Source organism: Coregonus clupeaformis, chromosome 39 (genome assembly GCF_020615455.1).
Source record: "Coregonus clupeaformis isolate EN_2021a chromosome 39, ASM2061545v1, whole genome shotgun sequence".
Classification (NCBI taxonomy): domain Eukaryota; kingdom Metazoa; phylum Chordata; class Actinopteri; order Salmoniformes; family Salmonidae; genus Coregonus; species Coregonus clupeaformis.
The window spans coordinates 698,360-714,767 of NC_059230.1; positions in this window are offsets into that span (position 1 = coordinate 698,360).

A 16,408-nucleotide genomic window follows, 5' to 3' on the forward strand; every position below is an offset into this window, starting at 1 on the left:
GTTTAAGAGCAGTTGGAGGCTACTGAAGGAGTGTTGTATGGCGTTGAAGCTCGTTTGGAGGTTTGTTAACACAGTGTCCAATGAATGGCCATTATTATCTACTTCACTTGCTTTGGCAATGCTAACATATGTTTCCCATGCCAATAAAGCACTTAAATTGAAATTGAATTAAATTGAGAGAGGAGGAGAGAGAGAGAGAAAGAGAGAGAGAGAGAGAGAGAGAGAGAGAGAGAGAGAGAGAGAGAGAGAGAGAGAGAGAGAGAGAGAGAGAAGAGAGAGAGAGAGAGAGAGAGAGAGAGAGAGAGAGAGAGAGAGAGAGAGAGAGAGAGAGAGAGAGAGAGAGAGAGAGAGAGAGAGAGAGAGAGAGAGAGAGAGAGAGAGAGAGAGAGAGAGAGAGAGAGAGAGAGAGAGAGAGAGAGAGAGAGAGAGAGAGAGAGAGAGAGAGAGAGAGAGAGAGAGAGAGAGAGAGAGAGAGAGAGAGAGAGAGAGAGAGAGTGGATAGTTGTTATTTTTCATGTGTTTTACATTTTTCCTATTTAACTTATTTGGGAAAGAGCTTGTAAGTAAGTGTTTCACTGTAAGGTACCTGTTGTACCCAACCATTGTAACAAATACAATTTGATTTGATCAAAAGGAGGAGGGTGGTATTGGCTGAATGTAGGGCGTTTTTTTCTTGTCAGTAAGGTACTATAATGTGCTTAGTTTAACTGTTACCGAATAAGAGTTCTGGGACAAAATTGTAGCAGCACATAAAACCAGTTTTAGGGAGATTTCTGCAGGTCGTTAAAGGAGTGTCATAATAGTAGAAGCTTGGGTGTTTTTTCCTTTACTGTACCTGAATTAGAGCTTTTGCAGTAGCACGTAAAACAGGTTATAGGAAACATTTCTGCAGGTCTTGTTTTTACTTGTCTTGACAGATGAAAGTTCGAGATCTTTAAATAAACTTTACTCTGCGGAATGACTGCCTGGAAATGCGGTAAAGGGCCAAGGGGCCTGTACATTTAGGTTGACTGACGTGTGTTTGCACAGAGGTGCGATAAATGAGTCACTGAGATGTGTGATGGTGTTTTGTGGAATGGGTTGGCTATGGGTTGGAAAGAGGATCAGGTTTTGTCAGTCAGGGCTGATAGATAGATATGTAGAAACATACAGGCAGACAGACAGACAGACAGACAGACAGACAGACAGACAGACATGCAGGCAGACAGACAGACAGACAGACAGACAGACAGACAGACAGACAGACAGACAGACAGACAGACAGACAGACAGACAGACAGACAGACAGACAGACAGACAGACAGACTGTATTGACCAAGAGGATAATTGTTTTTACAGCCCGTTTTACTGGCAGGTAGCCTATATCTTCCTGTCTCAAACATGATGATTAATTTAGCTACTTGCCATTGGATGCTTTGATTAAGTCAAAGGTTAATGGAATGCTGGGAGGCGTCGTTGGTTGGATGGTGTTTGTGTTTTGTCTATCAGTGTCCAGACAAGTCATTGTATTCGTCCAGACAGACTGTTTTTTTCCTGCAGACCTACAAACATGAGATTGCCAAACCCTTATCGAGGTGCTGAGAAATGAGATGGGCGGCACGGACAAAACAGGCGGAAAGACACGCTTATACACACACACACACGTGTGGATGCTATGACTCAGCAGTCCTGCTGGGCAGTGTAATGTCAGAGGGATAATGACTCACACCTGCAGTACCCACAAAACACACCCCATGATCAGAGACAGACAGGGAGACAGAGAGGAGAGAGACAGAGAGATACGGAGAGACAGAGAGACAGAGAGAGAGAGAGAGAGAGAGAGAGAGAGATATATATATATATATATATAGAGAGAGAGAGAGAGAGAGAGAGAGAGAGAGAGAGAGAGAGAGAGAGAGAGAGAGAGAGAGAGAGAGAGAGAGAGAGAGAGAGAGAGAGAGAGAGAGAGCGAGAGAGAGAGACAGAGAGAGAGACAGAGAGAGAGAGAGACATAGAGATAGAGAGAGACATAGAGATAGAGAGAGATGGTGACAGAGAGAGTTATGGAGAGGGGGAAGAAGGAATTTGTAGAAAAATAATTTATAAAGTATTTTAAAAACTGTTTAGGTTTTCACTCAGTGGGACGACTCAGAGGCACACGGTGGTCCTTTGGTTTTAGCTCTTCACTAGACTACCACTTTAAATTCTCTAAACACACTGCAAGCGTCACCCACACGTGTTTCATGTTGTGGAAAAAACATTTGTTCTGTTGACTAGGAATGGCAGGATACCATGGTAATGTCAGTGTGTTCTATCTCCTGAATCTCAGCAGGGCAGGGCAAGTCTGGGCTGAGTTTGCTGTTTGGTGGGTGAATAGAGTATGATGTGGTCGTCACCAAGGACCCAGACTGTATGGGGTTTCCATACCCCTGTCCTAGCCTGACGAGGGCCACTGTTTCTCCCGCCTAGGTGTGTGTGTCCAGGTGTGTGTGTGTCATGTCCGATTTGACTTAGACACGTTGTGTAAGAGTCTGGGTGTGTTCCGTCCATCCCGTGTGTGTGTGTGTGTGTGTGTGTGTGTGTGTGTGTGTGTGTGTGTGTGTGTGTGTGTGTGTGTGTGTGTGTGTGTGTGTGTGTGTGTGTGTGTGTGTGTGTGTGTGTGTGTGTGTGTGTGTGTGTGTGTGTGAGTTTATGCGAGTGTGTGTGAGCGTGTGTGCATGCGTGCAAAATACATCACCAGTCCCCCGTCTGTACTTGTTATGGTTATCACCACCACAACCTCTCCCAATAACTCACCAGCACCACACCAGCATGCAGGCTCACACAAGCCAGCCAGGTACCTAATAGAACATTTTATTTTCTCCCGTTTAGCAAATAAAAACTTGAATTGTTGCCGGTTGTGGTCCATAATGAAAAGATCCCCTGCAGGGATGTTCTTTTCACCAATTCTCCAGAAGCAAAGATCAGCTTTAATATTGCAGATAGATTGTGGCTTCCATCAATGTAATTGTCTGCATCATTTCCAATCCCCCATATATATTTTTGTAAATATATATCTAAAATATGTATCTATAAATTGTACTTTATTATTTTTCCCTAACCCCACCACCCCTCCCCTAATTGGAGTTAACTAATGGACAACAACATATAGGCTTCTACTTCCAGCTTATACATACTATATACATTTTACGGACACAGTATATTTTACAATAGTTAGCTTTTGTTTATTTTTAGTCCCATCCTTCAGCTCCACTCAACCCCTCCCATCTATCTCTGAACACCATCCAGTTTTGATTTTTATTTGCCATATATTTTTCCACTGTGCTGTGATGTTTCACAAAAGCTCTGAACCGTTCTATTCTCATAGCTTCTACAGATTGAAAAATTAAAGATAAACATTTTTGCTAAGAGTATTATTATATTATTGATCGACTATGACTTTTTAAATCACCCGATAGTGCTATTTGCAGAGTTAGCTCCAGTTAAACGTTGCAATTCTCCGGTCAATCCTGATTTATGTAAGATGAACTCCTACATTTTAGTCAGTTAGCAGACGCGCTTATGCAGAGCGACTTACAGCATTGAGTGGATACATTTCATACTGGTCCCCCGTGGGAATCGAACCCACAACCCTGGCATTGCAAGCGCCATGCAATACCAACTGACATTTGAAACCCCACCTCTTTAAGGAATACCTGGGATAGGATAAAGTAATCCTTCTACCTATTTGTAAGTCGCTTTGGATAAGAGCGTCTGCTAAATGACGTAAATGTAAATGTTGTGGACTGTAATGTTGACCACCCCACATGAAAAAATACTACAGTTTACTTTAAAATACTAGAATTCTAGAGTATGCTGTGGTAAACATTAGTATACTGTAGAATACTATACTACACAGTGTAGTATGCCTCAATCATGTAGTGCCTACTATAGAAATGTTGTAGTATACTAGAAAACTATACTACACAATGTATTGGTTTATTGGTTTATCTTGAATCCCTTGATCGTGAAGTGCTTGCTATAGATTTTGGGATTACACTTTATTTAAGGGACACATATTAGCCACTAATCTGTAGTTTATAAGTATGTATACAAGTAGCTAATAAATCCTTTATTATGTCTTATTAGCCATATAGTGAGCCTTAATTAAGGGCTTTTCTTACTCAAACATTATAAGTAATGTGTTACTGGCCAATCCTTAATAACCTAATTATTATTCCTAATGTGAAGAGGGCACGACAACGCCTTTTCCCCCTCAGGCGACTGAGAAGATTTGGCATGGGTCCCCAGATCCTCAAAAAGTTCTACAGCTGCAACATTGAGAGCATCCTGACCGGTTGCATCACCGCCTGGTATGGCAACTGCTTGGCATCTGACCGTAAGGCGCTACAGAGGGTAGTGCGTACGGCCCAGTACATCACTGGGGCCAAGCTTCCTGCCATCCAGGACCCCTATACCAGGCGGTGTCAGAGGAAGGCGCTACAGAGGGTAGTGCGTACGGCCCAGTACATCACTGGGGCAAAGCTTCCTGCCATCCAGGACCCCTATACCAGGCGGTGTCAGAGGAAGGCGCTACAGAGGGTAGTGCGTACGGCCCAGTACATCACTGGGGCAAAGCTTCCTGCCATCCAGGACCCCTATACCAGGCGGTGTCAGAGGAAGGCGCTACAGAGGGTAGTGCGTACGGCCCAGTACATCACTGGGGCCAAGCTTCCTGCCATCCAGGACCCCTATACCAGGCGGTGTCAGAGGAAGGCGCTACAGAGGGTAGTGCGTACGGCCCAGTACATCACTGGGGCCAAGCTTCCTGCCATCCAGGACCCCTATACCAGGCGGTGTCAGAGGAAGGCGCTACAGAGGGTAGTGCGTACGGCCCAGTACATCACTGGGGCCAAGCTTCCTGCCATCCAGGACCCCAAAAATTGGAAAGCCAACATTTTTTTCAAAGACTCCAGTCACCCAAGTCATAGACTGTTCTCTCTGCTACCGCACAGCAAGCGGTACCGGAGCGCCAAGTCTAGGTCCAAAAGGCTCCTTAACAGCTTCTATCCCCAAGCCATAAGACTGCTGAACAATTCATCAAATGGCCACCCGGACTATTTGCATTGACCCCCCCCCCCCTTTGTTTTTACACAGCTGCTACTTGCTGTTTATTATCTATGCATAGTCACTTTACCCCTACTTACATGCACAAATGACCTCGACTGACCTGTACCCCCGCACATTGACTTGGTACCGGTAACCCCTATATATAACCTCATTATTGATATTTTATTGTGTTACTTTTTATTTTATTTTATTTTTTACTTTAGTTTATTTAGTAAATATTTTCTTAACTCTGTTTTCTTAAAACGGCATTGTTGTTTAACGGCTTGCAAGTAAACATTTCACGGTAAGGTTTACACCTGTTGTATTCGGCGCACAAATACAATTTGATTTGAATAAAGACATTTAGTAAAGAGCAAGTTACACCAGAAACAGACTCTTAGTGTCTCAATAGAACTAATATAAGCATAGTAACTTAACCCTCAAACTACAGATCCCAGAGGCGTTTATTTTTATTTTTTATCATAGCCCAAAGGTTGTTTATTCAATTCTTCCAATTTTGTATGACTTTGTCAATCAACTAGTTCTTAATAAATCAAAATCATTGTTTAGTGTTTTTGTATTAAAATGTTCACCCCAGCCTAAAGCACCTAATTCCGCCTATAGTAATTTGATAGATAGGACCTTTATTTGAATCTAGGTTTCTCTGGAGACATAACAGGTTATCCATACCACCAGAGGGGTGGAGGGGGACCTGTATCAGTGATTTTGACCAGATAGACAGATCATCTGCAGAGTTATAGCTCCCCATGTACTCGCCTAAGATTGTACTTTTCTATTCCAAATATCGTATGACTGTACAAAACTAAAATTACCTTATTTTTGTGCATATAAAAAATCTGCCAATGATATAAATGTCTGCCAATGGTATAAATACTTGATAGAACTGCAATACAGAACTCAGATACACTGAATATACAAAGAGAGCTGTATTGGTGTGTAATCTCCGAAAAGTAGTTATTTTAGGGAAAATCTAAAAAAGTATTTATTTGAATCCAGGTTTCTCTGGAGACATAATATTACATTATTCATATCCTCAGAGGGTGACGGGGACCTGTTGGAGTGATCTTGACCTGATGGACAGATCCCCTGCAGAGATGGAGCACCAGATGTACTCGTCTATGGTTATAACTGGTTATAACTAGATATGGGTGTGTAAAGAATGTAAATGACCTTAGATATAGGCTTAGTTACAGTCAAAACAGCTCGTAAAAGTATGTCAGTGGTATGAATACTTGGTAGAACTGTAATACAGAAACCAGCTACCCCCTGAATGTACACATAGTGCTGTATTGGTGTGTATTCTATGAAAAATATTTATATAAATACCAGAATTCCTATAATCCCCTCCAATATTATATATGTACAACTTGTTAAGGTATTTTGGTTGCTATAAAATTTGGTTTGAAGTGACTTTGAGGATTTGGGCAAGCTTTTTTGAAGCATCCTGCCATAGGCCCTACCACTCCCATTGTTTCACTAGCAGCGATGCTAATGCTGGCTGTGGGGTGAGTAAATAAAGAAAACTAAGCCATATTTTTGGTCATTATATCTCAGGATCAATGGATGAATCACTTTTTGTCAATAAAATTAAGTATATTTCAAATGTTGGTGTACTTCTCATTTAAATGGAAGTCGTTTTTACCACATTAAAAAAATGATATCTACTTAAAAATTCTAAAAACTAAATGATACCACAATCATATGATGGTAAATCAAGCATTTTAGTACTGATGTGGATTGTACTTTGGAAAAAAGCTTCAGAATATATAAGTAAAAAAAGTAAATTTTTGTTTTACAGAATACGAAAATTAACTGTAATTTAGCTAAAATAACTGTTTTGGTAAAATAAAAAAGTATGATATTATTTACATGTCTAATGATGTTTTGCTAAGAATTAAGTTGATATTTTGCTATGATTGTTGCTTTTTCCAATAGTTTGTAATCCATGTACTATATGTGAAATATGTTGGTAAATACAGTGAGGGATCCCCTGCTGATTTTGTACATTTGCCCACTGACAAAGAAATGATCAGTCTATAATTTTAATGGTAGGTTTATTTGAACAGTGAGAGACAGAATAACAACAAAAAAATCCAGAAAAACACATTTTGATTAGCATTTTAATGAGGGAAATGAGTATTTGACCCCCTGTCAATCAGAAAGATTTCTGGCTCCCAGGTGTCTTTTATACAGGTAACAAGCTGAGATTAGGAGCACACTCTTAAAGGGAGTGCTCCTAATCTCAGCTTGTTACCTGTACAAAAAACACCTGTCCACAGAAGCAATCAATCAATCAGATTCCAAACTCTCCACCATGGCCAAGACCAAAGAGCTCTCCAAGGATGTCAGGGACAAGATTGTAGACCTACACAAGGCTGGAATGGGCTACAAGACCATCGCCAAGCAGCTTGGTGAGAAGGTGACAACAGTTGGTGCGATTATTCGCAAATGGAAGCAACACTAAATAACTGTCAATCTCCCTCGGCCTGGGGCTCCATGCAAGATCTCACCTCGTGGAGTTGCAATGATCATAAGAATGGTGAGGAATCAGCCCAGAACTACACGGGAGGATCTTGTCAATGATCTCAAGGCAGCTGGGACCATAGTCACCAAGAAAACAATTGGTAACACACTACGCCGTGAAGGACTGAAATCCTGCAGCGCCCGCAAAGGTCCCCCCTGCTCAAGAAAGCACATATACAGGGCCGTCTGAAGTTTGCCAATGAACATCTGAATGATTCAGAGGAGAACTGGGTGAAAGTGTTGTGGTCAGATGAGACCAAAATCGAGCTCTTTGGCATCAACTCAACTCGCCGTGTTTGGAGGAGGAGGAATGTTGCCTATGACCCCAAGAACACCATCCCCACCGTCAAACATGGAGGTGGAAACATTATGCTTTGGGGGTGTTTTTTCTGCTAAGGGGACAGGACAACTTCACTGCATCAAAGGGACGATGGACGGGGCCATGTACCGTCAAATCTTGGGTGAGAACCTCCTTCCCTCAGCCAGGGCATTGAAAATGGGTCGTGGATGGGTATTCCAGCATGACAATGACCCAAAACACACGGCCAAGGCAACAAAGGAGTGGCTCAAGAAGAAGCACATTAAGGTCCTGGAGTGGCCTAGCCAGTCTCCAGACCTTAATCCCATAGAAAATCTGTGGAGGGAGCTGAAGGTTCGAGTTGCCAAACGTCAGCCTCGAAACCTTAATGACTTGAAGAAGATCTGCAAAGAGGAGTGGAACAAAATCCCTCCTGAGATGTGTGAAAACCTGGTGGCCAACTACAAGAAACGTCTGACCTCTGTGATTGCCAACAAGGGTTTTGCCACCAAGTACTAAGTCATGTTTTACAGAGGGGTCAAATACTTATTTCCCTTCCCCAAATCAATTTATAACATTTTTTACATGCGTTTTTCTGGATTTTTTTGTTGTTATTCTGTCTCTCACTGTTCAAATAAACCTACCATTAAAATTATAGACTGATCATGTCTTTGTCAGTGGGCAAACGTACAAAATCAGCAGGGGATCAAATACTTTTTTCCCTCACTGTACTTCTATATACTACAGTTATTACGGCTAAGGAGAAGACCCAGATGCAGACAGTTTTGAAGTAACAAATGTTTATTACAAAAACAGGGGGGCAGGCAAACGACAGGTCAAGGGCAGGCAGAGGTCAGTAATCCAGAAGGGACAGAACGGCAGGCAGGCTCAGGGTCAGGGCAGGCAGAAAGATAAAAACCGGGAAAACTAGAAAACAGGAACTAGAGAAAAACAGGAGTACGGGAAAAATGCTGGTAGGCTTGACGAGACAAGATGAACTGGCAACAGACAAACAGAGAACACAGGTATAAATAACCTGGGGATAATGGGGAAGATGTGCGACACCTGGAGGGGGTGGATACAAGCACAAAGACAGGTGAAACAGATCAGGGTGTGACAACTGTAAAGTCTGCAAAAACACTACAGTGAATACTATAGTATGTAAATATAGCAATACTACAGTATTTATACCATAGTATATTATAGTATTTTTTCATGTGGGACAGGCCAAATATGACAAAGCAAGTTACAATAAACTTTGAATCTACCAGTTAGAGTTGTGCCTCTACTCCATTTTGCCTGCACCTAGATATGAAGTGGCGACATGGTTAGGAATGTATTGGGGTCCTAGTTACAGCCTGTAATATAGACTAAAAGAGTTGTAGCCTTTAATAGGGCCTGGAGTTTTCTTGGTCAGGTCATGTGCTCAGGAGAAACTCTGAGCCCCTAGTATTTCTCCATGATTGGGCTAATCGCACGCTGTCAATCATTTAGAAATTATTCCAGTCATTGGTCCGGAACTTTCTTTGAGAGTGAGTGTGTTGTCTCGACGAATTCTTCAGGCGTTAGACTCTGTCCGCAGTCCACACTTATCAGTGTCAAAACATTGGCTTCCCTCCTCTTCTCTGTATCACTATTGGCTGTGTCCCAAATGGCACCCTATTCCCTACACAGGGACCTGGTCAAAAGTAGAGCACTATATATGGTTCCATTTGGGATGCATCCATTGATTAGAAAATTGTCCACTTTTCCCCTCAAAACATCTTCCCTTCCAGTAGTTCTGAGACATCTTTGCTTGGAATCTCCAACGGACAATGGTGTCCAACTGGATAATTTCACCATTCATGCTTTGTTGACTGTCCTGTAGAATTCCACAAATGTCTAGTTATTTTGTGTGTGTGTGTGTGTGTGTGTGTGTGTGTGTGTGTGTGTGTGTGTGTGTGTGTGTGTGTGTGTAATAATGTCCTTATTACTTACCATAACTATTCTCTCTCTGGGAAGTGTTCAGGAAATGTTGTTTTCCCCTCATGACTGTTTCACCTTCTTATTCACTTCCTGTTGTTGAGTCCTGTTCGTTGGGCAACCAACCGCCGGTATCAGACAAGACATGCGTCAAAAAAGAAATAAGAACGTCAGAAAAACATTCTTGAACTTTACATTGAGGGTCATCGGCATATTGTCATCATTAAAAAGATGAATTAGCAAATCGAGGTCAGAACATCGTAGCAAGTCAACCTTTTTTTTGCAACAGCAATTTTGCAATCTTTCATCGAAATGTCATAATTTCTTTATCTATTTGTTTCCCCCATGAACTGTAACATACAGTAGAATAGATCACTCTTAGTCGCTCTCGTTTTTAACATTCTGCCCAGTAACACTTTCATTTGGCCATTCTTTGTCATTTCAATTTCCAGTAATCTGCATTATTGGTGAACACAATCATATCACTGTCTAGTACTACTGCAACCTTCGGTCACATCGCTGCTTGAGGAAAGCTTAATCTACTGTATTACTCAACCAGTAAGATACAAGGAAGACGTGGTCAGCAGATCTCTCTGTGAGGGAGTCCCCAGAACATTATTAGTGAACTGAATGAACACGAGGATGATGTACTGTGCCATCCTAACTGCGATGGATGCGTAACGAGGCCAGCTCAGAACAGCCTGGTTCGGCTCAGTAATGTGAAAAGCCCTTTAGCCTGTTACTTCGGGTATACTGCTGGTGGAAAACGTCTCATCGCTTACTCAATGCCAGATACGAAGGCTGAGTGGTAGTCAGGGAAACGCAGGGGTCAGCATTTCTGACTTGGCAAGCCTCTCTTCCAGGGAATCCCTTTTCCTCCTACTCACCATGTGTCCCCCTCTCATCACTCTTTCACTGTTACCTCCCCTCCTTCCCTCATCCAGTCATTCCTCCCTCACACATCACATCCTCCATCCTCCATCCCTCGTTCTCCCAGACCATCTGTCCCACGACCTATGACCTTTCGCCCACAATCTTTCCATTCATCTCCTATTTCTCACCGTTGTCTAATTGTTTGCCATCACGACCACAATAATAATAGTATCCAGCTTTCCTCTTGTTTACATAACAGTGTACTTTAAGTGTGTATGTGTTATCTTGGCAACTAGCCTAAATAAGCACAGACAAATAAGTTACCGGTAGCCTATATTTGGATTAACTATTCTGTAGAATCTTGAGTCATTGTGTGGTTGTGGTTTTCTCATACCTTGGCGATAAAGTATGTTTAGTTTGGTTTATTAGGATCCCCAGTAGCTGTTCCTCATGCAGCAGCTACTCTTGCTGGGGTCCACACAAAGCATAAAACACATGACCGAGTACAGAACAGTTACAGACAAGAGTAACACACAGACATTATAACAATACATTCAGAAAAACTGATTTAACAGGTCAACTGCTGAAACATGGATCATAATAGCAGGAAGATGAGAAGAATAAAAAAAATGTGTCGGCTCGATAGGAAATTACTTTTAAATGTGAACGGCACTACAACGAGTATCTTCCGCTGTCCAGTTTGAATCCTGGCCTAAATAACAGTTCCATTGTAGTAGTACGGTGAAGTGGGCTGATTGGAAGAGGTTGAGCATAGAAGTTAATAGGAATAGTTTGCCTCACACACAACTGATTTGCCTTACAAAATCATAGCAGATGTCTATGAGTTGTTATAAACTGTATCTGTATGTAGTTTGATGATGACAAATGGATTCTTAGGAATAATATGCCTTATGAGATTGCATTAAGAATAGTAAGTTGGGTGAATTTTGGCCCGTTCCTCCTGACAGAGCTGGTGTAACTGAGTCAGGTTTGTAGGCCTCCTTGCTCGCACACGCTTTTTCAGTTCTGCCCACAAATCTTCTATAGGATTGAGGTCAGGGCTTTGTGATGGCCACTCCAATACCTTGACTTTGTTGTCCTTAAGCCATTTTGCCACAACTTTGGAAGTATGCTTGGGGTCATTGTCCACTTGGAAGACACATTTGCGACCAAGCTTTAACTTCCTGACTGATGTCGTGAGATGTTGCTTCAATATATCCACATCATTTTCCTTCCTCATGATGCCATCTATTTTGTGAAGTGCACCAGTCCCTCCTGCAGCAAAGCACCCCCACAGTATGATGCTGCCACCCCCGTGCTTCACGGTCGGGATGGTGTTCTTCCGCTTACAAGCATCTCCCTTTTTCCTCCAAACATAACGATGGTCATTATGGCCAAACAGTTCTATTTTTGTTTCATCAGACCAGAGGACATTTCTCCAAAAAGTACGATCTTTGTCCCCATGTGCAGTTGCAAACCGCACTCTGGCTTTTTTATGGCGGTTTTGGAGCAGTGGCTTCTTCCCGCCTGAGCGGCCTTTCAGGTTATGTCGATATAGGACTCGTTTTACTGTGGATATAGATACTTTTGTACCTGTTTCCTCCAGCATCTTCACAAGGTCCTTTGCTGTTGTTCTGGGATTGCTTTGCACTTTTCGCACCAAAGTACGTTCATCTCTAGGAGACAGAACGCATCTCCTTCCTGAGCGGTATGACGGCTGCGTGGTCCCATGGTGTTTATACTTGCGTACTATTGTTTGTACAGATGAACGTGGTACTTTCAACCATTTGGAAATTGCTCCCAAGGATGAACCAGACTTGTGGAGGTCTACAATTATTTTTCTGAGGTCTTAGCTGATTTCTTTTCATTTTCCCATGATGTCAAGCAAAGAGGCACTGATTTTGAAGGTAGGCCTTGAAATACATCCACAGGTACACCTCCAATTGACTCAAATTAGCCTATCAGAAGCTTCTAAAGCCATGACATCATTTTCTGGAATTTTCCAAGCTGTTTAAAGGCACCGTCAACTTAGTGTATGTAAACTTCTGACCCACTGGAATTGTGATACAGTGAATTATAAGTGAAATAATCTGTCTGTAAACAATTGTTGGAAAAATTAATTGTGTCATGCACAAAGTAGATGTCCTAACCGACTTGCCAAAATTATAGTTTGTTAACATGAAATTAGTGGAGTGGTTGAAAAACAAGTTTTAATGACTCCAACCTAAGTGTATGTAAACTTCCGAATTCAACTGTATATTAGAGCTGGGAAGATAAACCGAAAAGGATTGACACCAACCATACCAAATTATTGCCGGCATTTTGCTGATGTCTTTCATTACGATAAGTAGCCTATACTAGAGAAATGTGAAGTTTGAAATGAAATACGTTTGCTAATATGGATGATTGTTAATGGGACAATTGATGGCTACAACTATCAAACTAGTATTAGTAGTTTAAAGGATAATAAACAAATGAATGTTATAAACGTATCATTCTATTCATCGTTATCGCATCAATTCAGGCAATTTAATATGGATTTTAGTCCATATATAACCCAGCTCTACTGATTACACATGGAGTTTGATAGTGATGACAGATGGATTGCAGTGATTACTCCCCAGCTGATTCAGGATTTATATTAGAACCCCATCACGCAAAATTACGCAAATAACCATTCCAATGAAATTAGAAATGGGCCACAGCAGGTATAAGATGTTTTGAAATAAGGTGTTTTGAAATGTGTGTGAGTGTGTGTATGACTGTCTACGTCTGTGTGAAGTGAAGTGTGAGTGTGTGTATGACTGTCTACGTCTGTGTGAAGTGAAGTGTGAGTGTGTGTATGACTGTCTACGTCTGTGTGAAGTGTGTGTGAGTGTGTGTATGACTGTCTACGTCTGTGTGAAGTGTGTGTGAGTGTGTGTATGACTGTCTACGTCTGTGTGAAGTGTGTGTGAGTGTGTGTATGACTGTCTACGTCTGTGTGAAGTGAAGTGTTTGGAAGACAACCACATCCTATCATGTGATGATCAAACAATGTATCTTGTCAAAATGAGTGCATTTGTACGGACGCTAATGATTTCTCAATGTAATATCATATGTTTATCTTTCATCTCTTTCCACAGTATGAGTATGCTGAAAACGGTTCCTTAAAACCGCAGAAGCTTACCGGTTCCTCTTTCTCTGTGGAATAGTAGAAACACCAAAAATTTCACTGATGATTTCTCAATGCATATTTCAAATGTATGACAGTTTATCTTTCATCTCTTTCCACATTACTCTATGAGTAGGCCGCAAACTGTTCCTTAAAACCGCAGTTTTTTGCTTTACCTTTAGGCCTGAATAGCCTTAGGCCTGAAAAACCTAAGTAGAATTGAAACAAATGTTGAACTAATTTATTTTGGAAAATGGTTAGGAAAGGGGAGTTTTAGACTGTTCTGTAGAAGTTCCGTGGCACAGCTACTGTCTGTTGTCCAGTCACTAGGTCAGTCACCGCACAGTGAAAGGGCTTTTGACAGGACGAGAGGTGAGTCAAGTTGGACAAACAGAACCTGTAGACCATTATGTTTGAACTGGGGGAGGCTGAGTAGAGGAGTAGTAGACGACAGTAGGAACCACAAGAAACACGTCTTGTACTGACTGTGTTCTGCACAAGCCATGGTCTTTGTTGGCTTAGAGCAGGGTTCTTCAATTCCGGTCCTGGAGGGCCGAAACACCTCTGTGTTTCATCCTCTCCTTCTAATCAGGAGCTGATTCAGACCTGGGACACCAGGTGAGTGCAATTAACTACCAGGTAGAAATAAAAAACAGAAGTGTTTCGGCCCTCCAGGACCGGAATTGAAGAACCCTGGCTTAGAGTGTTAGGGTTACTTAGGGTTGTGGTGCTTATCCCCCCCCCCCTTAATTTATTTTGGAAAGTGGTTAGGAAAGGGGAGTTTTAATGTTACATAAAAGCTGTTTGTCTTTCATCCAAAATGTGTTTTGGGTTAGGCCTAATTTCTTTCCCAGAGAACCCCTGGTCTGTTGCCCATAGTAACAGAACAGTGCGTGACTACCACTGTTCCAGAGTGAGTTCCCATTCCCATGCTCATCTCATCCCTCTTGAAAGGAAATGGATTGTGCAGTCAAACCAGATTTCCATTGACAACCTAATAAGGAATGTACCAAATGAAGGGGGGCTAGGGGTGTGTGTGGGTGGGTGGGGGGTGGGTTCGATGGTGACATCATGTCTGTTTGATAGAAGTGGTATTTTTAGTCTCATTATACAAACACATATGACAATGACAGAGATTAAGTTTTTAAGCGTCCTACAAAAATAAATGATGATGACTATGATGTCATGACAATGCTATGAGCTGTGTTTTGTTTGTGTTTGTGTGTGTAATTTACCTACACTTCAAGTTAATTTGTTTGATAGGAAAACCAGTTGTGTTTACATCTACAACACAGTCTCAACATGTTGTGTGGAACTAGACAGTGAAGCTCATGAACACACGTGAACACGAAGCAACGGCAAAACCAACATCAACAGCAGCGACAAAAACACTTCTAGTTTAAAAAGCAACAACAAAATCTTAACAGTCTATGACATCATAGACTCAAATTTACTACCATGTCTTCTTTCGCATCACAAGTCTGTTGCCTCAAGCTCACCCCGACCCCCTCCTTCCCAGTTGCTGTGGAGACATTTACAGTTACAGTACGATTTTTGAAGGAGAGTGGAAAGGAACTAGAATTCTGTGAGGGTGTCCAGCATTCCGGAATCCAGCTTGACCGAACAAGTACTCCTTTTGTGTTTTGCCCTCAGGGCTTTTAGTGAAGTCGCGGTTCATTTTACTTTTCACACGTTTTAAACACACATAGCTGTGGCAGAACTGGAAAATATACAGTCCAAAATGTCAAAGCATACACATGCACGCACATGGAATGCTGGCAACTACAGAACCAGATGTGTCAGATCTGTGTATGTCACCCCTCACCAATGGAGAGAGGGAGAGAGAGAGGGGGGTTGGTGGGAGAGAGGGAGAGAGAGAGGGGTTGGCAGGGAGAGAGAGAGAGAGAGAGAGAGAGAGAGAGAGAGAGAGAGAGAGAGAGAGAGAGAGAGAGAGAGAGAGAGAGAGAGAGAGAGAGAGAGAGAGAGAGAGATGAGTAGACACAGTACAAGGTGGAACACTTTAGCAGAACATAATGAGAGACCTTCCTTTCTCAGTGAGATTCCTTGGTGGAAAGGTGTACACAACCTCTCTCTCTCTCTCTCTGTCTCTCTCAGTTCCTCTCCTCTCAGAAAACCACTATTTTTATTCAGAGAGAGAGAGAGAGATGGAGAGAGAGAGAGAGAGAGAGAGAGAGAGAGAGAGAGAGAGAGAGAGAGAGAGAGAGAGAGAGAGAGAGAGAGAGAGAGAGAGAGAGAGAGAGAGAGAGAGAGAGAGAGAGAGAGAGAGTGTGTGTGTGTGCTTGTGCTTGTGTGCACTAGTGTGTGTGTGTATGTATGAGTGCGTGCATGTATGTGTGCGTGCCACAGCCTCGCTAAGGAGTGAGGCCACTCCAGACAGTTAGGGATGATGACCTCATAGTCACTAATAACTTCTTCTCGGCGCGTGTCTACGGGGGCGGGGCCTAGAGTGAAGAGGGAGGGGGAGGCATATCGCTACGACTAAGCTATAA